This window comes from Lathamus discolor, chromosome Z (genome assembly GCF_037157495.1).
Source record: "Lathamus discolor isolate bLatDis1 chromosome Z, bLatDis1.hap1, whole genome shotgun sequence".
Classification (NCBI taxonomy): domain Eukaryota; kingdom Metazoa; phylum Chordata; class Aves; order Psittaciformes; family Psittacidae; genus Lathamus; species Lathamus discolor.
The window spans coordinates 108,368,050-108,395,721 of record NC_088909.1 but is presented as its reverse complement, the minus strand read 5'-3'; the positions used below and the strand labels follow the sequence as shown (position 1 = coordinate 108,395,721).

General features: G+C 46.7%; 1 protein-coding gene and 1 long non-coding RNA gene across 5 annotated transcripts in view; one reads left to right on the top strand and one right to left on the bottom strand.

The window, feature by feature from the left end:
• LOC136005794 (proline-serine-threonine phosphatase-interacting protein 2-like) overlaps window positions 1-26,987 on the top strand; it is a 76,260-nt gene extending 49,273 nt beyond the window's left edge. Inside the window, exons 17-18 of the transcript XR_010608885.1 lie at window positions 24,407-24,494; window positions 24,633-26,987. The gene's annotated coding sequence lies outside the window, so the exon portion shown is untranslated. The remainder of the gene's footprint in view (window positions 1-24,406; window positions 24,495-24,632) is intronic.
• The window catches only part of LOC136005801 (uncharacterized), a 107,354-nt gene continuing 93,896 nt past the window's right edge, over window positions 14,215-27,672 (bottom strand). For 2 of the 4 annotated variants that reach the window (XR_010608909.1, XR_010608908.1), the window contains exon 4: window positions 14,215-15,533. This is a non-coding gene — a long non-coding RNA (uncharacterized LOC136005801). Of the gene's footprint in view, window positions 15,534-21,116; window positions 21,401-22,211; window positions 22,773-27,672 lie in introns of those variants that run through there. The other 2 variants (XR_010608910.1, XR_010608907.1) reach the window with 2 other exon arrangements.

Sequence of the window (27,672 nt, the reverse complement as noted above, 5' to 3'; positions counted from 1 at the left end):
TATCCATTCCATATTGCATTAACTGAATACATATTCGTAGTTATCCCAAGAACAGGGAGGAATTACTACTGTTGCTTGTCCGAAAGTGTTTTCGTAAGTCCGCCCTGGTCTCCTTTTCGCACATGCTCTCTGCCTCCTGGTGTTTGTCTCTGCGGTCTTTGGGGCTGAAGTAAGACCTCTTCCTCTAAGGTGAACTTTTCACCCTGGGTCTTGAGCCAGTTCTGACCAGACCTGTGGGTGTTAGTTCTCTCAGTTTCTCTCACTGGTGTTACATTATAGGATGGTCATGTTTGATAAGCTTTTGTCTTGTGCAGGCCACATATGCTTGGAGAAAGCAAAATTTCATTAACCCTTTATTACCTCCCACAATCCACCCTTTTACTTTTTCCTTTAAATTTTGCTTGAGCCATAGTTATGATTCTCATTTATTCTCTCCATCCTTTCCATAATCAGCCTAGGTTCTTCTAAGGGGTCTTCTTCATTTATTGATTTCTTTTTTAATACCATGATTTTCTGAGCCATACTAGATGTAGCCATTTTAGGGCCTCTTGGCTTTGTGACTACTTGCATGCCTTGGACCACACTGGTGATTAACTGAATAAAACAAGTTATTAGTCAAGGAAGAAACATCAGGGTGGCAACTGCACATAACAGGAAGAAACCTACTTTCTTCCACCAGGCCACTCCCAAGAAATTGTCCCACCAGCTAGCTTTCATTATGGATTTCCATTTTTGTACTGGTACATGAGCTGTTTCCCGAATTTCCTTGGCTATATCTAGTACGGCATCCCCGTTATTGTCTATTTTTAAGCAACAATCTGAAATGTTAAATTTTCCATAAACACCTCCTTCTTTGGTAAGCAGATAATCTAAGGCTAATCTATTCTGGTAGACTGCTGCCCTAGTTTGTAATTGCTATTTTGTGATCAGTTCTAAAGCAGAAGCGGTCTTATTGGTAATGATTTCTGCCACAGCTTGGAGTCTTATTATCTGATTTAACATATATATTGAAGTTCTATATCCCCAGCTTCCATCTTGTGCCCAGGTGGCTGGCCCATAGGTGTTTATTATCCGCTCTGGGGGTCATTCGTCCTCTCCCTATCTTTGGGTTCCTTAAATATTGATCGCTTGTTTCTCTTTAAATTCTCATATACTGGTACCCCCAAATCATCACCTTCTTTGGCTGGTAGTAAGAAAAAGCCAGGTTGTATTATTCCCAGAGTACAACTTCCTTTCCATCTCTCAGGGAGTTCCGGATAAGTCCTTTTTCCACATATCAAAAATAGTCCATCTGGTGCTTTCCTGTAATTTTTGTTTGTGCATCCTCTGTTTTCCCAGAATTTAGATATCTCAGGTACACCAAAATAGGGGTTACTACCTGTTTTATTATATAAGAAAAGCTCAGTATCATTATCATACTTACATCCAGTATCATTTAGTGCCCAGTAAGATTTTGGTTCTTCTGGAACCCACCAGGTGGAGGTTCCGTTGTAGATATTAGGGGTATCTCCTACTCTATTAGAAAATTTATTCTCCTTACGCTGAATACACTCTTGTCCGATGACTATAGAACTCAAAATCCACCCCTCTGGTCTATTTGTTCCTTCTATTTCATTACGATTCCATTTGAGTAGTTCTATTGGACCTAAACTACTGCCTTTCCATGGCCATTCCTCAGTCATTAGAGCCTCTCCACAGATCCAGCAGTTAGTTACATTCAATTCTTTACCTATCCTTTCTCCCAGATCTACAAATAAATTTTGTCCAAACATCGGGTATCTTACATCCTTTTCCAGACGTTGTATTAATTTAGTATATAGATTACAGGTAGGTATCTTTTCTGCTTCCTCCTGTTGTAATCTTTTGGACACACTTTTAACTACTTCTTTTATCATATCTTGTACCCTTTCTCCATCCGAAATATCCCAGTGCCCTGCTTTAGTCAAACATATCTGTTCTTCTTCTCGTGGACAACCTATTCCCAATCTTATTCCCCCTTTTCCCAGATTCTTAGCTATCCAAAATTGTTGTTTTCCCATGGTGCAGGTTTCTAGTTTTTTTGAATCATAACAGACCTTATTGATCTGTGTGTGTGTAATGAGGTAATTACCCTATTTGCCTCTAAGATATAGGTGTTGCCAGCATTTATTGCTGGATGTTGTCTGTATTCTCAGAGGGAAATAAAATAAGAGGACTAACAGAGGTCCAGTATGACTTATACTCCCACCTCCCATACCTATGGGGTTGCTACCCACAGCAGGTATATGTGATCTTCACGAAGGTCAGTACAGAGGTCAATCTGGTCTTGCCCTCTATTATCCTTTTACTTATTTAGGTGCTTTATAAGTTGTTTGTTTAGTTTTTTGGGGTTTTTTTTTTGTTGTTGTTGTTGTTTTTGTTTTTTTTTTTGTTGTTTTTTGTTGTTTTTTCAACTTTCGGGGCAAATCTCTTCTGACACTTTTTTACAATGTTTTCCCACTCTCCTTCTGGTATTTTCCAATGTTCAGGGATAAATTCTGTTTTTCCACACAGAAGAGTAACAATGTTAGCCTCAGATATGTCCCTCTAGTCACACCTACTGCAGTCATGACCTGTTATGGGAGGAACAAAACCACCTTTTTTTACATTGTAGACATTCACACAAAACCCAACTTGGATGGAATTTATCAAGGCACTCTAGACAAGGTATTACTCGGTGTTTCCTTGAGTCTAAGGCAAAGTTATCTGCTTTAGGTAGTTCCCAGTCAATAGTGATAGGTTTCCAACTATATTCTGCCTTGTATATTCCTGCCTTTTCCTTATTGTTTGTTATTGGTTCTGAACGTGTCCCTTCCTGAAATACAACCAATGTTTTCTTTTCTAGGAACTCAAATTGGGCTAGTCCAAACCACCTGTGCAAAGACATATGTTCCCCTCCCTTGATGATTATTTAGTCCTTTTAAGAGTTACTTTCAGTGGGTCATCAGATGACGTTGTAGTCCATGTAACAGGTTCTTCTACTGGTCTTTTTACTTGGGAAGCATGTGTGCACCCTTTTTCTTTTGTTTGGATCGCAGTCTCAGTGGTGAGTAGTACCTGAAACGGACCTTCCCAGTCAGGGGTTAGCAAATGATCTTTCCAGGCTTTTATCAATACCCAATCTTCCAGTTTAACCTTATGATTTTTGAAGTCTAAAGAGGTGGTCTGAGGTAGGAGTCCCTTTTCTCGTAATTCCGTAAGTGTCTTGGCAATGGTGGTCAGATATTTACAGACATACTGATCTCCTTCCTCAGGGATTACCATATTCCTATCCTCCTGGTTCTGATAGGGTAACCCAAACATCATTTCATAAGGAGAGATACCCATATCTTTTCATGGTTTAGTTCGAATATGCATTAATGCCAATGGTAAACATTTAATCCAGGACATTTGGGTTTCGATCATTAATTTTGATAATGTTTGTTTTAGAGGTTGATTCATTCTTTCTACTCCTCCCGAACTCTGGGGGTGCTAGGGAGTATGTAATTACCATTCTACTCCCAAACTTTGGAACAATTGTTGTATAATTTTTGAAGTAAAATGGGTACCCCTATCAGAATATTTTTTTTCCATTATCCCATATTGGGGAATTATATGTTCTAACAAAATTTTAGATACTGTAGTTGCCGTTGCCCTTGCCACTGGAAATGCTTCTATTCAGTGTGTTAAATGGTCCACTAATATTAGAACATGTTTCCATCTTTGTAACTGTGGTAACTCAGTAAAATCTACCTGTATGCTTTGGAAGGGCTGGACAGCCAAATGCTGTCCCCCTGTGGGTGGACACTTCATTACCTTTCTGTTCACCTTCTGACAAGCTGGACATCCACTAAGTAATTGTTTTGCTATTGTATATATCCCTATATGTCGTGAAAGGAAGACTTGGATGACTCAATATGAGTTACCAGCAAGCTTCGTTTATTGGGCTTCTACCTTCGGTTAATATAACAGTGAATATGCAAATACTAGGCACTTGATTGGTTCTGGCACAAATAAGGCATTGTGTAAGCTCTATATTTTTGCAGCTACACCGTGCACCCCCCCACCATCCTCCTTCTCATGCACTTATCGCTTAGTGTCCTTGGCTGTGATTGGTCATAGTATGTTGCTGTTTGCCGGTGTCCTTCAGTTCCTCATTATCTGGCGTGAGAGGTTTGCACCATGTTCTACACAGATGTCTTGTTTCAGCTCGTTGATGGGAACGTGACCTTTTGACCTTTTTCGACAAGCCAAACCTCCACACCTATATACCCGTATTGTCTTAAAAAGTGATCACAGAGAGCCTGTACTCCCCAATGAGTCTTTTGGTGAATTTGTGATAACACTTCTCGAGATAGAGCTTTATCTAATATTTGCCTACCGTCTAGTAATTTCCATTTTCCTTCCACATCCCTTTTTGCCCCAGTTTTAATCACCTCTTTCAATTTCTGTAAACTTGGGATTTGCAAACTCACACTTTCTTGGAGTCATAATTAACAATATTGCTAAATGTGAATTCATGGCTGCTTCCTTGGCCATTTGGTCAGCTAGATTGTTCCCTCTGATTTCTCTTGACATTCCCTTTTGATGGCCTTTTATATGTGCTATTGCTGTCTCCAGGGGAAGTCTTAATGCTTCTAGAATCTCTTTAATCAATTGTTCATGGACTAGTTCCTTTCCTTTTGTATTAATCAGACCTCTTTTTTCCCAGATTTTTCCGAAAGTATGTACTACCCCAAATGCATACTTTGAGCCTGTGTATATAGTTCCTTCTTTGTCTTTTAGATATAACAATGCCTGGTTTAGGGCATATATCTCACAGGTCTGTTGTCCTGGGTTCAGCAGCAGTCATTTTTCTCCTTCTTAGTAGCTAGTGCAGTGCTATGTTTTTATTTTTTGGCCTGGGAACAGTGCTGATAACGCCAATGTTTTCAGTTGCTGCTCAAATGTTTGGTCTGACCAAGGACTTTCTGAGCCTCATGCTCTGCCAGGGAGGAGGGGAGGCTGGGAGGAAGCAGAGACAGGACACCTGACCCAAGCTGACCAAAGAGGTATTCCATACCATAGCACGTCATGTGCAGGAGATAACTGGGAGTTACCTGGAAGGGCTAGTGGACTGCAGGGTTGGACAAGGTATTGGTCGGTGCTCGGCTGGGGGGAGTGGGGCTAGTTATTGGTCAGCTGGTGTTGAGATGTTGTATTCTCTTCCCTTGTTATTTTCTTTAGCATTATTATTATTGGTGGTAGCAGTAGTGGTTTGTGTTACACCTTAGTTACTAAACTGTTCTTATCTCAACCCGTGGGAGTTGAATTCTTTTTGATTCTCCTCTCTGTCCCTCCAGGAGTAGAGGGAGGGAAAGAAGCGGGGGAGTGGACGAGCTGTGTGGATCAGTTTAAACCACGACATCTGTGCAGACCAGTTTGCAGGTAACCTTCCCCTTGTTCGATTGCAACCATCCTTTTACCGTCCGCCCCAGCAATCCTGACATTCTTTTCCCTTCAACTCACTGTGAAGAGCCATCAATAAACAATTGTTCCCCATATGGTAAAGGCTCATCAAGTAAATCCTCTCGGACCTTAGTCTGGTAATTAATCAAATCAACGCAATCATGTGCTAGTTCCCCTGTCTCTTCTCCTGTCCCATATAGGAGTTGGGATGGGTTAATATGTTTGTCAGTTACTAGGGTGAGGTCCGTTTGATCCATTAAGATTGCCTCATATTTTAATATTCTTGAATTTGTTAACCATCTCCCCACTTTTTGGTTTAGTATACTTCTTACTGCATTTGGGGTGTGTACTATCAATGATCCTTCAAAAGTCAATTTCTGGCTTTCTTCGACCAAAATTGCTGTGGCTGCCACTGCCTGTACGCATGTGGGCCAACCTTGGCTCACAGGGTCTAGCATTTTAGATAAATAAGCCACAGGCTTCTTTTGTCCACCCCATGACTGAGCCAAGACCCTGTGTGCTATTCCATTCTCCACATTCACAAATGTCAGTCTCACCTCTGTGCCTGGTAAAATCATGGAGCACATTCTCCTGGAAGGCATGCTAAGGCACATGAAAAACAACAAGGTGCTTGGTGACAGCCAGCATGGCTTCACTAAGGGGAAATCCTGCCTGACCAATTTGGTGGCCTTCTATGATGGGGCTACAGAATTGATGGATAAGGGTAAAGCAGTTGATGTCATCTACCTGGACTTGTGCAAAGCGTTTGACACTGTCCCACACGACATCCTTCTCTCTAAATTGGAGAGATATCAATTTGATGGATGGACCACTCAGTGGATAAAGAACTGGCTGGACGGCCGCACACAAAGAGTTGTGGTCAATGGCTCGATGTCCAGCTGGAGACCAGTAACGAGTGGTGTCCCTCAGGGATCGGTGTTGGGATCGGTCTTGTTTAACATCTTTGTCGCTGACATGGACAGTGGGATTGAGTGTGCCCTCAGCAAGTTTGCCGATGACACCAAGCTGTGTGGTCCAGTTGATATGCTGGAGGGAAGGTCCTCGTGGCCCTCCTCTGGACTTGTTCCAGCAGTTCCATGTCCTTTTTATGCTGAGGACACCAGAACTGCACACAATACTCCAGATGAGGTCTCACAAGAGCAGAGTAGAGGGGCAGGATCACTTCCTTCAACCTGCTGGTCACACTGCTTTTGATGCAGCCCAGGATACGGTTGGCTTTCTGGGCTGCGAGCGCACACTGCCCGCTCATGTTCATTTTCTCATTGACCAGCACCCCCAAGTCCTTCTCTGCAGGGCCGCTCTGAATCTCTTCTTTGCCCAGTCTGTAGCTGTGCCTGGGATTGCTCCGACCCAGGTGTAGGACCTTGCACTTGTCATGGTTGAACTTCATAAGGTTGTCATCAGCCCACCCCACAAGCATGTCAAGATCCCTCTGGATGGCATCCCTTCCCTCCAGCATATCAAACGGACCACACAGCTTGGTGTCATCGGCAAACTTGCTGAGGGCGCACTCAATCCCACTGTCCATGTCAGCGACGAAGATGTTAAACAAGACCGGTCCCAACACCGATCCCTGAGGGACACCACTCATTACTGGTCTCCAGCTGGACATCGAGCCATTGACCACAACTCTTTGTGACTTCCCGTAAGGGATGAAGTTTAGTCCCTCTGCTTTCCACCCCCTCCTCTTTCTCTAGCAAGGCAGTTACATGCCCACCCCCTTTTCATCGCTGACAGGTCCTCGGAGGGGCTGTCAGTGTCACCAGCATCCTCCAGTCATTATTTCTGTCCCCTGATTCATGCCTATTCTGATCCCCAATGGGTCTGGCGAATCCATATTCACAGGATTATAGGGAGGAGGTAAGTTATCCAGTGGGTCCCATTTCTTTCTTTCTTCTTCCTTGTCCTCTCCTTGTTTTGTTTCTTTTACTCTAAGTATCCTTATCTCTTGTGGCCAGATTTCACCTCTCCAGCATGCTGCATAATCATTCTCTTCCTGAATAAAAGGTTCCTTAGCATTAGCAAAAAGGGCTAATGCCTGGCAAATCCAGCCCTCATAAGGCCTGTACTGGGGCCACTAAAGTGAATTGGGCCTGATAGGACCTTTGGTCTATTCAAACATACAATATTGTGCTATTTTAGTTTCATCCTTCCCTTTAGTACAAGGAACATAAACACAATTTGCCAACATCCTCCCTAATGGACTGTCGGGGTGGATGTCTGAAGGTACTTCCCTGCTCCCTTTTGCTCCTGGACTGGGCTTACCCGCCCCTTGTCCCATTATTTCCTGGGGAGGTCACTCACTTCGTCTCTTCACTGGCCCACTCCCTCGCGGGCTATGGGAACCGTGGTTAGAAAGACTGAGCTCACTTCATAGGACAGTCCTACGTCTCACACACACTCCTTCCACCTCCCCTATCCCAGCCACCCAAGTGATACTTACAGTCCGTCTTCTTCTCACTCGGGCCTTGTGCACAAGTATTATTGGCTGCCGTGGTGCTTCCCTAGGAGCTCCTTCCCCTTCTTTGGTCCACAAGTCCCCTGCCGGGGTCGCCTCCGTCAACCCTCACTGGTGCCTGAGGGAGCCTAAGAGACCGCTGAACTCAGTGGGGTGCACATTCTGTTCAGGACCCCCAAGCCCAGCAAAAGAGAGGCTTCGAGTATCCCGGACGAGCCCCCAGTTGTGAGAAACATGCTCACTTCTAAAAAACATTTATTAGGTACAAAGTCAATGGATCAAATACAACAGTGGTGAGCGCATAACCATAGCCAGAGGCACACTGTTATACACAAGCTTTTTATGCATTCCATATTACATCAACTGAATACATATTCATTGTTATCCTGAGAACAGGGAGGAATTATTACAACTGCCTCTCTGAAAGGATTTCCGTAAGTCCGCCCTGGTCTCCTCCTTTTGGCGCATGCTCTCTGGCTCCTGGTGGTCGTCTTGGGGGTCTCTGGGGGTGAAGTAAGACATATTCCTCTAAGGTGAACTTTTCATACTGGGTCTTGAGCCACTTCTGACCAGTCCTATGGGTGTTAGTTCTCTCAGTTTCTCTCACTGGTGTTACATTACAGGATGGTCACGTTTGATAACCTTTTATCTTGTGCAGGACACATATGCTTGGAGAAAGTAAAATTTCATTAACCCTTTATTACCTCTCACAAGATCTAAGTGTCAGCTATGGCTGTGATTCCAGAACATGTTTTATTTCGTGGCTGTGGTTCCATGATTTTAGCTGGTGGCAGAGCATGGCTGGAGCCACCGATGAAGTCAGAACAGACTCTCCCCACACAGGGCAGGTTTTATCTTTCCTTAAACACGGACTTTGTTAGCACCGTGCTCGTTCCCTTTTAAGCTGACACCACTGATACTGGATGCAGCAATGAGGATGGTACTCCTGCAAAGGAAGCTTTTTTTACATGTTTGGTGACAAATTTATCTGGGTAAGCAGCTCTACTTCTACCTGAACCTCTTAAGCTTAATAATCCTCGCTGTGACACATTCTTCTGAGGTAGCGTATGATCTCTATTCCCCAAGTCCATGTACATGATTTGGATGGAGGTGGAGTAGTTGTGCAAATACACGTTCCTGTACTATCAAGCTGATAACTGTGGGATCTGCCAGAGGTTCCTCTGCCCTGCGATGCATGTTTAACACTTGAATTTCTCAGACTTTTCTAGGCCCTGGCCAGAATACAGGGACTATACTGCAATGATTCTACCAGCTGAAAGGAGGTTGTGAGGTGGGGGCTGATCTTCTCTCCCAAGTACCAGGACAAGAGGAAACAACCTCAAGATGCACCAGGTGAAGTTTAGACTGAATATTAGGAACAATTTCTTCCCCGAGAGGTTTGTCAAGCACTGGAACAGGCTGCCAGGCCAGTGGTGGAGTCACCATCCCTGGAGGTGTTTAGAAGATGTGCAGATGTGGCACTTCAGGACACGGTTTAGTGGTGGATTTGACAGCGTAGGGTAAACGGCTGGACTCAATAATCTTAAAAGTCTTTTCCAGCCTAAATGATTCCCCAGTTCTAATCAGAGCATCTACAAGATGATGCTTTGGCCACCTTACATTGCCCCTTCATTTCCATGTGCAGCATCCCTACCCTGAGGGCTGGCCCTCTGCTGTCCTGTGCTGAGTCCCCTCTCTGCCACAGCCACTTTTTTTTGCTGCCCTGACCCTTGTTGAACCTCCCCAGCATGGCTCTGCTGTCGAAGCAGCTGGCTATTCATAGCTGTGGGTATGAAATAGCTCTGGGGTGAATCCTGAGCTACATTTTCGTATGTTCCTCGAATTTACTGTGGTGCTGTTCTGCAGTAGGGCCACTCACTTTCAGCAGGATGTTCCTGAGGTTTTTTTAGTATCAGTTTTTCTGTGCCCCAGCTTGACTGTGTGCTAACCTGGGGCAACTCTTTGCTTCAGGTTGCTGTGTGTTGAAACCTGGCTGAATTCACTGGGGTGAGGGGCAGATGTGACTGTGCTTGCTTGAATAACTTGTTGATACCAGTTTTCTTATACTGAAAGGTGGCCCCCAGCACGACTGACGCTAACACAGGTAATGCTGCTTGGATGCCGCTTCAGAAGTCCTGCTGCTTTTATATATTCCTGCAAAGGTAGGTGTGCTATGGGGTCAGTTTCATGTCAGCTACAGCAGCTGATTTGAACAACAGTCATTCCATGTATGTGTGTGTGTGCATATCTATATATATATGTTTATTTGTGTATATCTATATATATATATGAAACTTTCTTTTCTTTGCAGAGATAGACAGAGTGGGACAAGGTCAGATCTAGCTGGCAAAAACCCTTTGGGAAGAAGCAATGAAAATGGAGGAATTGAAGGAAAAGCAGAAACTGAATCGGAAGAAGGTCAGGATGTTGATCCATCACCGTCCTTGGTGATGCATCCTGGCTCCTGGCTCGTTTCTCCCAACATGCCCCAGCCCCCTGCGTGCTCCCAGTGCCTGCCGCTGCTGGGAAGTCCTGAGCTCCTTCCTGTATGTTGAAACCCTGTTGCTGAACCTCTGACTTCCTTCTTCTGACCACTACATCTTCTCCTTTGGGTGTCTTTTGGGGATGGCTATTGCAGGGGCTCAGCTCCAGAGACACCAGCCTCAGCCAGCAATGTTCTTACAGCATATATACATATATCTCATTTATATAGTGTTGTGTGATGTCCATAGGGTTTGCTAAAATTGGCAAGCCTTTAAACCTCTTCTGGCTTCAGATTCCTTTGTCTGGAAAATGAGAGAAAACTGCTGGAAGTTTGGACACAGGAGAAGGGAGCTGGCTTCCCAATTTTCCTAGCTTCTATGGAGATGATACAGTACTATATATTGGTGGATTTCATTTGCAGAGTTCCTTTGCATAGACATGTGGAGGCTTAGCTAGAAGTATAAAAGGTGGGTTTTGTGAAGATGCTTTAGGTGAACATAAGTCCTTAAGGCTATCTGAGTTTGTACTGTGTCTCTTCCTTTCCTAAGCTACATAGTCCATCATGGAGTTTTGATGGTCAGTGATGTGTTGACTCTGGCTTTGTAGTCTTCACAGATAGAGCTGATAATGGAGACAATTGACAAAACCAGGAATCTGCAGTATGAGAAGACCATGGAGGTAAAGCAGACATGCTGCTCTTTCTTGCTATATGGTTTAACACTTCTAATATACGCGCACAGTGCTGGTGCAGTCTTAAATATGAGGGTCTTCCTCTGCTGCAACTCATGCAGACACTACATCAAGAGCTACAGCAGAGGAAGACTGTCACATTTAAGTCTGCATATTGTGCTCTAAAAAACTGAAGAGTACACCAGGGACATGGCTGGTAGAAGCCTTGCACGGTTGGGTAAGAGTGATTTAGATGTCAAGGACTCTATTGCTATGAGGTTTTCATGCCAAATGAAGAGCAGCTTGTCTTGTGAGGGCAGTTTTGCTCAAGGAGCAGGGCACTGGGGGCCTTGTGTGCTGTCCCCTGCTCTGTGTGCAACCTTTGGCCACCTCTTCACTCGGAGGCTGTGTTTTCCTCCCGAGCTACGTGCATGAGCTCTAATAGCAATTCATTGCTTGCTAACACGGTCCTGCCTTGTTTGTTGGCTCTCCTTGGCCAGGTGCCTTTATGAGCAGTGCTGCAGGGATAAGGATGAGGCAGAACAAGCTGTGCCCCACAAAACGAGTGTGGTTACACAGAAGCAGCAGAAGCTACAGAGAGGCGGGTGGCCATTGGACAGGAAGTGTATATGTTCTTGGAGCTCTCCTGCCCCATAACTCTTATCATAGAATCATAGAATAGTTAGGGTTAGAAAGGACCTCAAGATCATCTAGTTCCAACCCCCCTGCCATGGACAGGGACACCTCACACTAAACCATCCCACACAAGGCTTCATCCAACCTGGCCTTGAACACCGCCAGGGATGGAGCACTCACAACCTCCCTGGGCAACCGATTCCAGTGTCTCACCACCCTAACAGGAAAGAATTTCCTCCTTATATCCAATTTAAACTTCCCCTGTTTAAGTTTTAGCCCGTTCCCCCTCGTCCTGTCACTAGAGTCCCTGATGAAGAGTCCCCCCCCAGCATCCCTATAAGCCCCCTTCAGATACTGGAAGGCTGCTATTAGGTCTTCTCCCAGCTCTGGGTTTGGGGGTGAGATGGATGGGCTGCAAGTATTCTCTAGCTGAGCTTCAATACCGTTGGTGACGCATGTTGGCTCTCCTGTAGCTTTATACTCTCTCCCATTTTTGGCAGATGTTCCTCAATCTGGCTCGGATGAAATCATCACCGGAAGACTCTGGTGAGTGTGGAAATGCAGGCTTTGGAGGGTGAGGGAATTGTTTCCTATGGCAGGGGGTGTGAAGCCATGTTATGGCTCAAGTGATCTCCATCTATGGGTCAGGGCTGACTCCTCAGAAAGTGATGCCCAACATACCAGAGGGGGATCTCACTCGAGAGCCATGCCATGGCTTCACACCACATTTCCCGTTTCTCACCGTTTCCCTGTGGCATGACCCACAAACTTGCTGCACAGCTCTGCATTTCCTTGCAGAGCACTTCTATATCTGAGCTCACATATTACTGCTGCTTTCTCCCTGATGTCCCTGCCAATTCGCGTTTCATGTACTGCCTTCTAGGAAAGGGTCTTTTTAATCAACGTTAATCAGATGAGAGTGTGATTTCTCTCACAGGCAGGAGTTACCAGCAGAGCGTTACCACACTGGAGAAGATCCGGGAATAATGGCAAAGAGCACGTCAAAGCTTGTGAGGTAAAAGTCCCCAAACACCTTCACGTGGCAGTGTGGTCCTCTGGATGTCCGCTCCTCGCTGCAGGGGTCTGGGATGGCACAGATCTGTCTTCTCTGTGTTGCCCTGGCAGTGGAGCAGCAGGACGTGTGGCAGCTAGCCCTGTGTGTGCCTTAGGCATGCCTTATGTGTTTAAGGTCCCACCACTTCAAGGTTTCCACTCTTTTTTTTTGTTTTTGTTTTTCCTTCCACTACCTTTTCAAAGTAACAGAATCAAAGCAGTGATGTTTTTGCCCACTGACCTGTTTGCATGTTTGTTGTGGCCATTATACTGAACAGCCGTGGTCACCTCTGGGTACTCAGTTAGTTAAGGCCAGTGTGTCCTACAGCCATGACACCACCTAGCAGACTCTGAAACTCTGAAGGACTTTAAATGAGTTTGCAGCAGAAGGTACTCGTGCACTGGGGATGCAAGCAGGGTGAAGCCATCTCAATTTGAACCCAGTGTTCCAGCAGCCCTTCACCATATATTTCACGTGGTAACATAGGAACCCCTCTGAGCAGATGCATCAGTCTAAAGCCAGACTTCCAGCAAGAGCTAGGGAAGTCCAGAGCAGGTGGCGAGAGGACCATGATGCTGCTCTGCTGCTGACCTGTGTCTTGCAGCTGTCTGTGATGTGTAACCAAGGGTTGAAGAAGGTGATCCGGCTCCTGTACTCTGTTCTTGTGAGACCTCACTTGGAGTATTGCGTACAGTTCTGGTGTCCTCAAAATAAAAAGGACGTGGAGCTGTTTGGGCTAGCGCAGAGGAGGGCCACGAGGATGACGAAGGGGCTGGAGCACCTCCCATATGAAGACAGGCTGAGAAATTTGCAGCTGTTCAGACTGAAGATGAGAAGGCTGCGTGGAAACCTCCTAGCAGCTTCCAATACCTGAAAGGGGCCTACAAGGATGCAGGTGAGGGGACTCTTCATTAGGGACTGTAGTGATAGTACAACGGGTAATGGTTTCAAACAGGGGAAGTTTAGGTTAGATACAAGGAAGAAGTTCTTTACTGTGAAGGTGGTGAGGCACTGGAACAGGCTGCCCAAGGAAGTTGTGAATTCTCCATCCCTGGCAGCGTTCAAGACCAGGCTGGATGCAGTCTTGGGTGGCATGGTTTAGTGCGAGGTGTCCCTACCCATGACAGGGGGGTTGGAACTAGATGATCTAGTCCTTCTAGTCTAGAAGGTCCTTTCCAACCCTATCTATTCTATGATTCTGTGATTCTATGGTTAGGAAGTACAGAGGTTGAGGTTTTATCGCATGTCTGCTGAAGGCTTGGAATCAGCAAGTGATAACAAGTCCATAAATACACGTGGGATGAACGACTGTCTTTTAGGGAAATGTGTAAAGGCTCATGAAATTGAGCAATACCAGACAGCACATTTCAAAAGACTTGGGCTTAGAGCTGCTTGGAAAAGGGATGGGCAGGAAAGAGAGAGATTATAAATGAGTCAAGACACTTAGTTTTCTTAGATCCCCAATGCTTCTTTATTGCACCATAATTGTGGGAGAGAAGTCAGCTGGGACTGCAGGACCATGGGGTACCTACGGAACATACAGTGCCCTTAGGAAGCCGGCTTCTTCTCCTCAGAGGTAGTGGTGTGCTGAGTGACCCCTTCCGCGTCAGTCCTGCAGACCTTCCTGAACTTAACGCTCATCTTTGAAGTAGCTGGGTGTGTAAAGGGATGAATTCTTCTTTTGATGAGGTCTTTTCCAACCTAGCTGGTTCTATAATTCTATGATTCATGATTACCCTCTTTCCTGCAGAAGAACAACATCACCTGCTCCTTGCTGTTGACAGAGATCTTTGTAGTTGGATGAGAAGAGATCAGAATAGAGCAGATTTACTATCTTCTTACAGATGTTAGGGCTCTTTTGTCTGTGTCGTTTCAGTTCTTTCAGATCTAGGAGTGTGAGAGGATCAACTATTTCCACAATGCCCTCTGGCTTCATGTCAGCCCACCATGACGTGGCTTGGTATCAGCTCTCCGTAACGCCCAGGTTGGCCTAATCTCTTCCCTTCCCACCAGGTCTGGGAGGGGAGTTGGGGAGCACAGAGCCAGGACACTGGGAGTCCCAGAGCCATGCAGATCCTCGGCTCTGCCTTTCCTGCTGTGCAGGAGGACACCTCTACCCACCTCGACCACTGTGGCAGAATTACTTGCTTTATGTTGGTTCTGGCTCCACAGAAGAACTCTGCTTTTGCTCTTCCCCATCAGATCATGAGCTTTAGCTCTCTAAAGGGAATGGTTTAGGTGAAGTCTGGTCCCCCCCTGAAAGATGCTGGGAAGCTGGACTCTGACTCTGGAGACAAGGTTTCACTAAGGAGAAGTTCTGATCAAAGCCCTGTATGTAGGCATTTCTGGAGCTTAAGGACGTCCAAGCTTGGGATCCCACCAGTCTTGGCAGTTTGGGCCTTTCCCTGATTCAACACCATGAGCTATGTAATTCCCAGTAGCACTTTAGTGATGGAACTTGGTAAAATGCTTTGGTTGTTAGGCAAATCATAGAATCATAGAATCAAGACATCTCTTTCAGCCTCATCCACCATTGCCTCCCATCCCTTTAACACAGGTGGCCAGTGTTTCTGCCCTGTGTAGTATCTTGTAGTGAGCACTTCTCATAAGTAGACCTTATTTTTTTGGGCTTCCTATTTCAGGGGAGCCTTATTATGCCACAGTTGATGGCTACATCTCTAGATGCTGTTGATCCTGTTTGTAGGTTCTCCAGGCAGAAGACACTGTTGGTCTGGCCAGTGTGGTGGTGCTTCCAGTTACTCCCAGCTGTGAGAGAAACAGTGTTGTTTTTGCATAATTGGGGATGGGGCTTTACAATATTAAGACTTTCCAATCTTACAGCTTTAAGATCAATAGTAAGGCTTTGCAATAATAAGAGTTTTCAATACTAGGTCTGGGATTAAGTTCCTAAGGCAACAAAAGAAAGGGTTTGAGATATACTTATTCAAAAAGACACGTTCTGTGGTTCAAGACAGTGTTATCTCTAGATGAAAGACACACTCTGTGGTTAAAAAGAATACTATCTACGTACAACCTATGAACCTAACCTTGTCCTTAGGGAAAATCTGTAAAAAATTATGGTGTTTAAAGGTCACATAGAATCTGAATGTGGGGGGTAAAAGTGTGGTCCTGTGCACTTGATACTGCAAGTGCTGGAGGGCATATAAGTCAAGTTCATGGCCTGGGGGTAGGTGTGACAAGAGGGGATTCAATTGTTAGATTTAGAATATTGGCTTGGGAGCCAAAGAGGCACGAATGTGGTCAGCCTGTGGACACTACCATTCCTCCATCAGTAGGAATATGGACTCCACAAAAGAATCTTAAGATAGCGAATGTAATTGCAATTAGAGGTAGATGTTTGAAATAGAAACAGGCAATAGAAATACAAATGCCTGAGTAGAATGGGTCATATATACAGTGAAAATAGAATAGTTTTAGATATCTTAGCTGAAAAATGAGGGGTATGCATAATGCTAGGGAATATGTGTTGCATATTTATTCCAAATAATACAACACCAGATGGAGCCATAAGCAGAGCCTTACAAGGCCTCACTACCTTGGCAGAAGAATAGGCTGAAAATATGACAACAGATATTTCATTAACAGGATGGTTAGAATCCTGGTTTAGAAAATGGAGAGGAATGGTGGTATCAGTATTTACTTCTGTAACTGTAATAGCAGGTGTATTAATAGCTATAAGGTGCTACACAATTCTGTATATATGTCTTGTTTAACATCTTCGTCGCTGACATGGACAGTGAGATTGAGTGCGCCCTCAGCAAGTTTGCCGATGACACCAAGCTGTGTGGTCCGTTTGATATGCTGGAGGGAAGGGATGCCATCCAGAGGGACCTTGACACGCTTGTGAGGTGGGCTGATGCCAACCTTATGAAGTTCAACCACGACAAGTGTAGGGTCCTACACCTGGGTCGGAGCAATCCCAGGCACGGCTACAGACTGGGCAAAGAAGAGATTCAGAGCGGCCCAAGGAGAAGGACTTGGGGGTGCTGGTCGATGAGAAAATGAACATGAGCCGGCAGTGTGCGCTCGCAGCCCAGAAAGCCAACCGTATCCTGGGCTGCATCAAAAGGAGCATGACCAACAGGTCGAAGGAGGTGATCCTGCCCCTCTACTCTGCTCTTGTGAGACCTCACCTGGAGTATTGTGTGCAGTTCTGGTGTCCTCAACATAAAAAGGACATGGAACTGCTGGAACAAGTCCAGAGGAGGGCCACGAGGATGATCAGGGGACTGGAGCACCTCCTTTATGAAGACGAACTGAGGAAGTTGGGGCTTTTCAGCCTGGAGAAGAGAAGGCTGCGTGGAGACCTCAGAGCAGCCTTCCAGTACCTGAAGGGGGCCTATAGGGATGCTGGGGAGGGACTCTTCGTCAGGGACTGTAGTGACAGGACAAGGGGTAATGGGTTAAAACTTAAACAGGGGAAGTTTAGATTGGATATAAGGAGGAAATTCTTTCCTGTTAGGGTGGTGAAACACTGGAATCGGTTGCCCAGGGAGGTTGTGAGTGCTCCATCCCTGGCGGTGTTCAAGGCCAGGTTGGATGAAGCCTTGTGTGGGATGGTTTAGTGAGAGGTGTCCCTGTCCATGGCAGGGGGGTTGGAACTAGATGATCTTGAGGTCCTTTTCAACCCTAACTATTCTATGATTCTAAGACTTGTAAAACTTCTTATTGAAACATCATTGTCAAAACAAAAGGTCATGGGGCCATCACCCTACTCTGATAAAATTCTTTAGAGAAAAAAGAAAAAAAGTGAAGATGACTAGATGACTTTAGACCAGTGTCATGGTTTAAACCCAACCACAAAGCTCCTTCACTCACTCCCCCCCCTTTTTTTTTTCTCCCTCTTTCTTTCCTTCCCCCCTCCCCCCCCCCCCCGCCCAACCCTCCCCCCTCCCGGAAGGATGGGGAGGAGAATTGAGAGAATGTAACTCCCACGGGTTGAGATAAGAACAGCCCAGTAACTAAGGTATAACACAAATCACTACTGCTACCACCTATGATAATCATGATAAGAGAAAATAACAAGAGAAGAGAATACAATACCACCACCAAACGAGTTCATCCCCCCCCGAAGAGAGACTGCACCCTTCCGAGTAACTCCCAGTTACCTCCCTCGGCATGACATACTGTGGTATGGAATACCTCTTTGGCTAGCTTGGGTCAGGTGTCATGTCTCTGCTTCCTCCCGGCCTCCCCTCGTCCCCGGCAGAGCATGAGACTTACAAAGTCCTTAGCCAGAATAAACATTACTTAACAACAATTAAAAACAATCGGTGTTATCAGCTTTCTTACCAGGCTGGAAGTCAAAACACAGAGCTAGCACCAGCTACTAAGAAGAAGCAAAATGGCTACTGGTAAAACCAGGACAACCAGAAACGTGAAATTATGTTATCCTGACTGGAAGTGACATACAGGGCAATTTCTTAAAGCAAGTGTGAAAACAAGTACCAGTATAAATAAGGGGGAATTGTGAGAGAAACAGTGTTGTTTTCGCATAACAGGAGATGGGCCTTTGCAATATTAAGGCTTTCCAATATTACAGCTTTAAGATCAATTATTAAAGCTTTGCAATATTAAGAGTTTTCAATACTGGGGCTGGGGCTAAGTTACTAAGGGAATGAAAGAAAGGGTTTGAGATATAGTAGCTCAAAGAGACACATTCTGTGGTTAAAGCCAATGTGACCTCGAGATGAAAGATTCACTGCGAGGTTAAAAAGAATACTCTCTATGTACAAACTAAGCAGTTACAGGCTGGTTAAACAGTTAAGATGGGGTACAACATGTCTCCCAAAGAGCTACAAAATTGAACCGGAAAAGCATTATGTGGTTAATAATGATGTGGTTAATAAGTAAGAGGAAGGGGCATACAAAGTCGATTAAGAGGAGGTATAAACAGAGGCGGGACAGTTAGCATATAGATTATAAGCACTGAATAGGCTGTAAACCTTGGAGTACCCAAGCAATGGGGAAACAAGGGAGGGAACTTGTGGACGGGATAGGAAATCATAGTTCTGCTTTTGCTGTGTGTGCCTACTTGCTAGGACACCTGTTTTTGCAGAAACATTAAAAAGACCTACTTCACTGTAGTATTTACCTTGAGCTTAAGATTTTACTCAGAGACCATTTCTCACAGCAGCCACACAGAGCTGAAGTGCTTTTCCATTTCAGCAAAGTATTTGAGAACTCAGATAATTATTTGCACATTCAGAAAGCACCTATTATGAATCTTTGCCTGTGATCAGCAAACTGCTTGGACAGATATCCCATCTTCACACTCAGGGCAAGAAAAGGAATCTAAGCGATGGACCCAGATGCAGGGGCCATCTGTGTCAGAAGAAGATTTTGATTTGAGCTTCTTCCAAAGTTCAGCCATCTGAAAGAGGCTGGAGATAACCCAGAAGTCCTATGTGCTGAGGGGAGTGATGCACAATGCTTTCGGAATGCTGGCTTATGTTTAGGGCATATATATCCCACTCAGATCTCAGATTAAGCTTCTCCCTATTTCTGAAGTCTTTCATTGATAGTGATTAAACTTGTAATTTAGGTTTCAGTTTGGCCATGTCTCTCAGGGAGCTCACTTAGAGAAGCACCAACAATAGGCTAGGTGTCTGGCTTAGCTGTAGATGTGCTCCAGGCTTAACTGCTGATACTGGAAGCCGATTTGCATCTTGCCTGGTGTAGCAGTCCACAGTGCAGCTACCCAATGAGAGGCTGTGCTGCCACAAACCTGCACCCTGCAGTGTTGCTGAGGATTTGGAGAAGTTGTTTAGCTCTTCAAACACCTCTCAAAGGAGTGGCTTGCAGATTGTTTGGTTCATGGTATAGCTCGTCCCTGGTAGGCTCTGCAGACCCTCATTTGACTAACTTCTGGTAAAGAAGTCCCTTGGACTTGTTGTGTCTATTTACCACTGGAAATAAACTTAGTTGCTAATCTTGGGCTAGAGCCCTGAAACTCATTTTCTGACCACATCTCCTCAAAGTTCTTGCTTTTTTTGTTACCATATACATGATCATGGCTTTGATTCAGAAACTCAGGTGCTGCAGGGCTGCTGGTCTCTCTCATATCCTCATGTGCAGCATTGGTAAGAAGCTCCGCAATGCCTTATGACACAGGGATGGAGGATAAGGGGACCAGGACACAGTTCAGCTGTTTAAACCTAGTGCCACATGACTAACTTCGGAGCAATGGCAGTTGCTGATGTATGATGTGCTTCAAGTTGAATCTGTTTGACTTCAGTGCATGTCTAAGCCAAACAGTCCCTGCAGCTTTTACTGTAGTTTCTGCTCTGCAGAAGACGACAGCTTAAATCTCTCTCCTGCTGCATTACAATGTGCAAAGTGCACATTGCAAGGAATCACTTGTCCATTTTCATTTCTAAAAGACCAAGTGTACAGATATTCTGCTGAAGGACCCTGCTGTAGTCTTAGTTCTTAAATACATCATTTAAGATTAAGTTTTGAGACTTGTGTGGTGGCTATCTTTCTTCTGAAAGATTTCATAGTCACTTCTTTGTCTAGGCTAGGGCTGGTAAACCTTCAAAGAACCCTAGGACGTTCAGGTTCCTTCTTCTGCAAGGAAGCCTACAAGAGCATATCCTTGCTCAGCCTTTAATTCCAACATGCTCAATACCATGACAGCTCTGGGACAGAACACACCAAGACTTTAGCCTCCCCCTGGGCCCCTAGAGTCAGGCTGAGTTTCCTCACAGGCCTCTCTAGAGGGGTCTCCTCCTCCCAGACAAACACAGAAGTGAACGGCCTAAGAAGAGAACCTGATAACCAGCTGCACAGCTCCTGCTTTCCGCCCTTGTGAAAGAGGCCACAGCTGCTTTAATAAGACAAAATGAGAAGATGGATAGAGATAGCATGTAAAGCTTATTTCCCTTCAGATACTGGGCATGCTGCCTTCAGGCAGAGTTAGAGCTCTTCCTTTTTGGTCTATGAGCTAATACATAAAGCATCACAAGAAAACAGCATTATTCATGAAGGAAGTTCACATGAGAACTTCTTGCTGCATTTCCAGTTAGAGGATGGGCCAGGCAGCTGGTGTAAGGGTCAGTATCAGGCAGGAGCTGCTCATAAACCCCCTGTTACCATGAGATGGCCAAGCTCATCCTGCAGCCACAGGGTTTGGGCAGTGCAGACCAGCCCTGTGCCTCTCAGGGGATCACCAGCTCCAGAATGTGCAATGGGCTCCTGGTCAGGATCATCTCTGCTTTCACCCATGCACAATTTACCTTTCCCACACGTATTATAAATTACAGATGGTGTTGAAAACAAAGGGATTTCTCAAGCCCAAAGTACAAGGCCTAAGAGAGTGGACATTACCTGTTTAAGATCATTAGGTTCTCAACTACAATGTCTTCTGCAAGGAGGCACTGAGCTCTGCAGGGTCCCATCCATGTGGGGACTGGTTAAAATCACTTCTGCTCCAGGGGGGCTTGGCCTCGGCTCGAGCGATGACTCCTTTGAGCGGCTGAGCACCTGGGCAGTGCTCAGAAGGGTCAGTGACACCTGGTCCCTCAGGCTGAGCCTGGAGCCCCACTGTGGCTGGAGATGCCTCAGGCACTGCAGGACAGGCTGCCCCACTCGCGTGGCACTTCCAGGTCCTGCTACGGCACAAGCAGAAAGAAGAGATCTCATGCTCCCCATAATCAGTAGTAGGGGCTTGGTTTCTCACCCTGCATTTCCTACAGGAGCAGCTTGACCTCCCCACAAATCGTTATATAGAAACCTGGCCTTCTCCAAGAGTTTTATGGAGGAGAAACCCTCCCCAAAACCCTTCGCCCCCGGGGCATTATTGGATAGCCCGACCCCTCCACACCTACCTATAGGGGAAGCTGGCATCCTAATAGGCTCCTACAGATAAGCATTGCCTCCCTGCCAGTCCCTTTAGGGGAGCTTGGCCTCCTCCCAGGCTCCTATGGAGCAGCCTGCCCCTCCCTCCCTCCCTCCCTCCCTCCGCGGCCATTTTATGACAACTCCATCCCTCCACAGGTCCATAGAAGGGAACATGGCCTCCTCCTAGGCTTCCATAGATGAGCCTTGCCTCCCTGCCAGTCCTTATAGGGGGGGCCTGGCCACTCCCTTACAGAGAAGTTTGGATTCTTCCCCGGTTCCCAGAGATGACGTTGGCCTCCCATCCGGTCCTCAGTGGGGGCAGCGAGCTCCCTCCCAGGCTCCTATAGAGGAGCGTGGCCTCCACACAGCACTTCATAAAGGATTCTGTTCCCCACAGGCCCTTCTAGGAGGGCCGATCCTCATCTCAAACACCTATTGAGGGGCCTGGCCTCCTCACAGGATCCTATGGAGCAGTCCGACCTCCCCCCACGCCCTTACTAAGAAGCCCAGCCTTCCCACATAGGAGCCCGTATCTGAGCCTACTGCAAGCCCGCTCCCCTCCTGACAGAAGACCTGCCTCACCCAGGCTGGGCGGCCATTTCCTCGCTCCCAGGTCTGCGTTCTGCGCTGAGTCCTTCCGTGCTTCACGCAGCCACCGCGCTGCTGACTGGAAGGGAGCCGCTGGGGGCGGTGTCAATCTCTCCCTGCTTCCGGCCGCAGTACCCGTGGCTGCGGCTCGGTGGTGACGCAGAGCATGGGCATATTGGAGGCCGTGAGGGCGCCCCGCAAGGCCCGTGCCAAGAACAGGCCCAAGGTGCGGGGGGGCAGCGGGGATGGGTTCCGGGTGAGGTTCCTCGGGTCCTCGCCCGGGCTGGCTGCGCCGCCTCCCGGTTGTGGTGGGTCCGGCGAGCTTAGAGCGCCGGGGAGGGGTCTGCAGGGTTGTTGCACGCCGCGGGGCGCTCGTCAGCACTTTGTCTCGTGGTCGGGGCTCTTCCTGAGTGGGTTTAAAGTGGCAGAGAGGCTGTCAGCTCCAGGCCGTGTTTGTGGCCGTGTTTGTTTGTCTGCTGCTGGAAGGCATGTTCCATCTCTGGCAGTGTTCAAGGCCAGGCTGGACAGGGCTTAGAGCACCCTGGTCTAGTGGAAGGTGTCCCTGCCCGGATTTCAGAGGTTTCTGGAATGATCTTAACTGAACTATTCTGCCTCAGAGCTGGGTCAAATTGGAAGTGTTTCTCTTAATTGCCTAATCTCCTCCATGTTGCACGCTGCACCCCAGAGAGGAACAGCAGTGAAGACCTGGCTGTCAAAGCCCTTTGAGAATAAATTGGTGAATTAATTGACCACTGTTCTGGAAAACAAGGGTCAGATCTAAGTGTCAGCAATGGCTGTGATTCCAGAACAAGTTTTATTTCATGGCTGTGGTTCCATGATTTTAGCTGGTGGCAGAGCATGGCTGGAGCCACCGATGAAGTCAGAGCAGATTCTCCCCACACAGGGCAGGTGTTATCTTTTCTGAAACACGGACTTTGTTAGCACCATGCTCGTTCCCTCTTAAGCTGACACCACTGATACTGGATGCAGGAACGAGGATGGTACTCCTGCAAAGGAAGTGTTTTTACATGTTCGCTGACAAATTTATCTTGCAAACTACTGTTTGAAGACAGAATCCTGAACCCCTGGGTACATAGCTCTTCTTCTACCTGAATCTCTTAAGCTTAATAATCCTTGCTGTGACACATTCTTCAGAGGTAGTGTATGATCTCTGTTTCCCAAGTCCATGTACATGATTTGGGTGGATGTGCGGTAGTTGTGCAAATACACGTTCCTGTACTATCAAGCCGATAACTATGGGATCTGTCAGAGGTTCCTCTGCCCTGCGATGCATGTTTAACACTTGAATTTCTCAGACTTTTCTAGGCCCTGGCCAGGATTTAGTGACTATACTGCAGTGATTCTATCACCTGAAGGGAGGTTGTGAGGTGGGGGTCTGTCTGCTTTCTGAAAAACGAAGTGATAGGACAAGAGGAAAGGAGCTGCACCAGGTGAAGTTTAGACTGAGTATTAAGAACAATTTCTTCCCCAAGAGGGTTGTCAAGCACCGGAACAGGCTGCCCAGGGCAGTGGTGGAGTCACCATCCCCGGAGGTGTTTAGAAGATGTGCAGATGTGGCACTCTGGGACACGGTTTAGTGGTGGATTTGGCAGCATAGGGTAAACGGCTGGACTCAATAATCTTAAAGGTCTTTTCCAGCCTAAATGACTCCACAATTCTAATCAGAGCATGTACAAGACGATGCTTTGGCCACCTTATATTGTCCCTTCATTTTCATGTACACATGGCGGGCAGCATCCCTACACCGAGGGCTGGCCCTCTGCTCTCCTGTGCTGAGTCCCCTCTCTGCCACAGCTACGTTTGTCTGCTGCCCTGACCCTTGGTGAACCTCCCCAGCATGGCTCTGCTGTTGAAGCAGCTGGCTATTCATAGCTGTGGGTTTGAAACAGCTCTGGGGCTTGAATCGTGAACTACACTTGGCCTATATCCCTCGATGAGCTTGCTGGGCTGCTGTTCTGCAGTAGGGCCACTCACTTTCAGCAGGATGAGCCTGAGGCATTTTTAGCGTCAGTTTTTCTGTGCCCCAGCTTGACTGTGTGCTAACCTGGGGCAACTCTTTGCTTCAGGTTGCTGTGTGTTGAAACCTGGCTGAATTCATTGTGGTGCGGGGCAGACTTTATTGTGCTTGCTTGAATAACTTGTTGATACCAGTTTTCTTATACTGAAAGGTGGCCCCAGGAGGATTGACCCTTACATAGGCAATGCTGCTTGGATGCCGCTTCGAAAGTCATGCTGCTTTTATATGTTCCTGCAAAGGTAGGTGTGCTATGGGGTCAGTTTGATGTTAGCTGGAGCAGTTGATTTGAGCAACAGAGTCATTTGTATGTGTTTATATTTATATATACATATGTATGTATATTTTTGTATATATATGAAACTTTTTTTTCTTTGCAGAGATAGACATTGTGGGACAAGGTCAGATCTAGCTGGCACAAACCTTTTTGGGAGAAGCAACGAAAATGGAGGAGTTTTGGAAAAAAGCATCTGCAGGAGCTGAGGGTGTTGATCCATCACCATCCTTGGTGATGGATCCTGGCTCCTGCCTCCCACCATGCCCCAGCCCCCTGCATGCTCCCAGTGCCTGCCACTGCTGGGAAGTCCTGAGCTCCTTCCTATATGTTGAAACCCTGATGCTGAACCTCTGACTTCCTTCTTCTGACCACCACATCTTCTCCTTTGCGTGTCTTTTTGGGATGGCTATTGCAGGGGCTCAGCTCCAGAGACACCAGCCTAAGCCAGCGATGTTCTTAAAGCATATATACATATATCTCACATATATAGTGCTGCGTGATGTCCATAGGGTTTGCCAGAATTGTCAAGCCTTTTAACCTCTTCTGGCTTCAGATTCCTTTGTCTGGAAAATGAGAGAAGACTGCTGCAAATTTGGACACAGCAGAAGGGAGTTGGCTTCCCAATTTTTCCAGATTCTGTGGAGATGATACAGTACTATGTATTGGTGGATTTCATTTGAAGAGTTCCTTTGCTTAGACAGGTGGAGGCTTAGCTAGAAGTATAAAAGGTGTGTTCTGTGAAGATGCCTTAGGTGAACATAGGTCCTTAAGGCTATCTGAACTTAGCCTGTCTCTTCCTTTCCTAAGTCACATAGTCTATTGTGGAGCTTTGATGGTCAGTAATGTGTTGACTCTGGCTTTGTTGTCTGCATAGATAGAGCTGATAATGGAGGTGATTCACAAAACCGGGAATCTGCAGTACAAGAACACCATGGAGGTAAAGCAAACATGCTGCTCTTTCTTGCTATATGGTTTAACACTGCTAACACACGCGCACAGCTCATGCAGACACTACATCAAGAGCTGCAGCAGGGGAAGACTGTCACTGTCTGCATAGTGTGCTTTGAAAAACTGAAGAGTACACCAGGGACATTGCTGGTAGCAGCCTTGCACGGTTGGATAAGAATGATTTAGATGTCAAGAACTCGATTGCTATGAGGTTTTCATACCTAATGAAGAGCAGCTTTTCTTGTGAGGTCAGTTTTGGTCAAGCAGTAGGGCACTGGGGGGCTTGTGTGCTGTTCCCTGCTCTGCGGGTGGCCTTTGGCCACCTCTTCACTTGGAGCCTGTGTTTTCCTCCAGAGCTACCTGCATGGGCTGTAACAGCAACTCACTGCTTGCTAACACGGTCCTGCCCTGTTTGTTGGCTCTCCTAGACGAACCGCCTTTATGAGCAGCGCTGCAGGGATAAGGATGAGGCGGAACAAGCTGTGCCCCAAAACACAAACATGGTTACACAGAAGCAGCAGGAGACGGTATAGAGAGGTGGATGGCCTTGGGACAGGACGGGTGTATGTTCCTGGAGCTCTCCTGCCCCATAACTCTTTTCCCAGCTCTGGGTTTGGGGGTGAGATGGAAGGGCTGGCAATGTTCTCTAGCTGGGCTTCAGTAGCGTTGGTGATGCACGTTGGCTCTCCTGTAGCTTTCTTCCCTCTCCCAGTTTTGGCAGCTGTTCCTCAGTCTGCCTCAGATGAAATCATGACCGGAAGACTCTGATGAGTGTGGAAATGCAGGCTTTGGAGGGGAGTGTTTCCTGGGGCAGGGGGTGTGAAGCCATGGCATGGCTCTTGAGTGAGCTCCAGCTCCTGGGTCAGGGCTGGCTCCTCAGAAACTCATGCTCCACATGCCAGAGGTGGAGCTCACTCAAGAGCCATGCCATGGCTTCACAGCCCATTTCCCGTTTCTCATAGTTTCTCTGATGCATGACCCTCCACCTTGCTGCACAGCTCTGCATTTCCTTGCAGTGCACATCCATAGCTGAGCTCACACATTACTGCTGCTTTCTCCCTGATGTCCCTGCCAATTCGTGTTTCATGTACTGCCTTCCAGCAAAGGGTCTTTTTAATCAATGTTAATCAGATGAGAGTGTGATTTCTCTCACAGGCAGGAGTTACCAGCAGAGCATTACCACACTGGAGAAGATCCGGGAATAATGGCAAAGAGCACGTAAAAGCTTGTGAGGTAAAAGTCCCCAAACACCTTCACGTGGCAGTGTGGTCCTCTGGATGTCCGCTCCTCGCTGCAGGGGTCTGGGATGGCACAGATCTGTCTTCTCTGTGTTGCCCTGGCAGTGAAGTAGCACGACATGTTGCAGCTAGCCCTGTGTGTGCCTTAGGCATGCCTTCTACGTTTCAGGTCCCACCACTTCATGGTTTTCACTCCTTTTTTTGTTTTTATTTTTCCTTCCACTACCTTTTCAAAGTAACAGAATCAAAGCAGTGACCTTTTTGCCCATTAACCTGTTTGCATGTTTGTTGTGGCCATTATACTGAACAGCGGTGGTCACCTCTGGCTACTTAGTGACTTAAGGCCAGTGTGTCCTACAGCCATGACACCACCTAGCAGACTCTGAAACTCTGAAGGACTTTAAATGAGTTTGCAGCAGAAGGTGCTGACACACTGGGAATGCAAGCTGGGTGAAGACATCTCCATGGGAACCCAGTGTGCCAGCAGCCCTTCACCATGTATCTCACGTGGTAGAATGGGTACCCCTCTGAGCGGATGGATCAGTCTAAAGCAGACTGTCTCATAGCAAAATGGTCTAGCCAGACTTCCAGGAAGTGCTAGGGAAGTCCAGAGCTGGTGGCAAGAGGACCATGATGCTGCTCTGCTGCTGACCTGTGTCTTGCAGCTGTCTGTGATGTGTAACCAAGGGTTGAAGGAGGTGATCCGGCTCCTGTACTCTGTTCTCGTGAGACCTCACTTGGACTATTTTGTACAGTTCTGGTGTCCTGAACATAAAAAGGACATGGAGCTGTTGGGGCTAGTCCAGAGGAGGGCCATGAGGATGACGAAGGGGCTGGAGCACCTCACATATAAAGACAGGCTGAAAAAGTTGTGGCTGTTCAGACTGGAGAGGAGAAGGCTGCGTGGAAACCTCCTAGCAGCTTCCAATACCTGAAAGGTGCCTACAAGGATGCTGA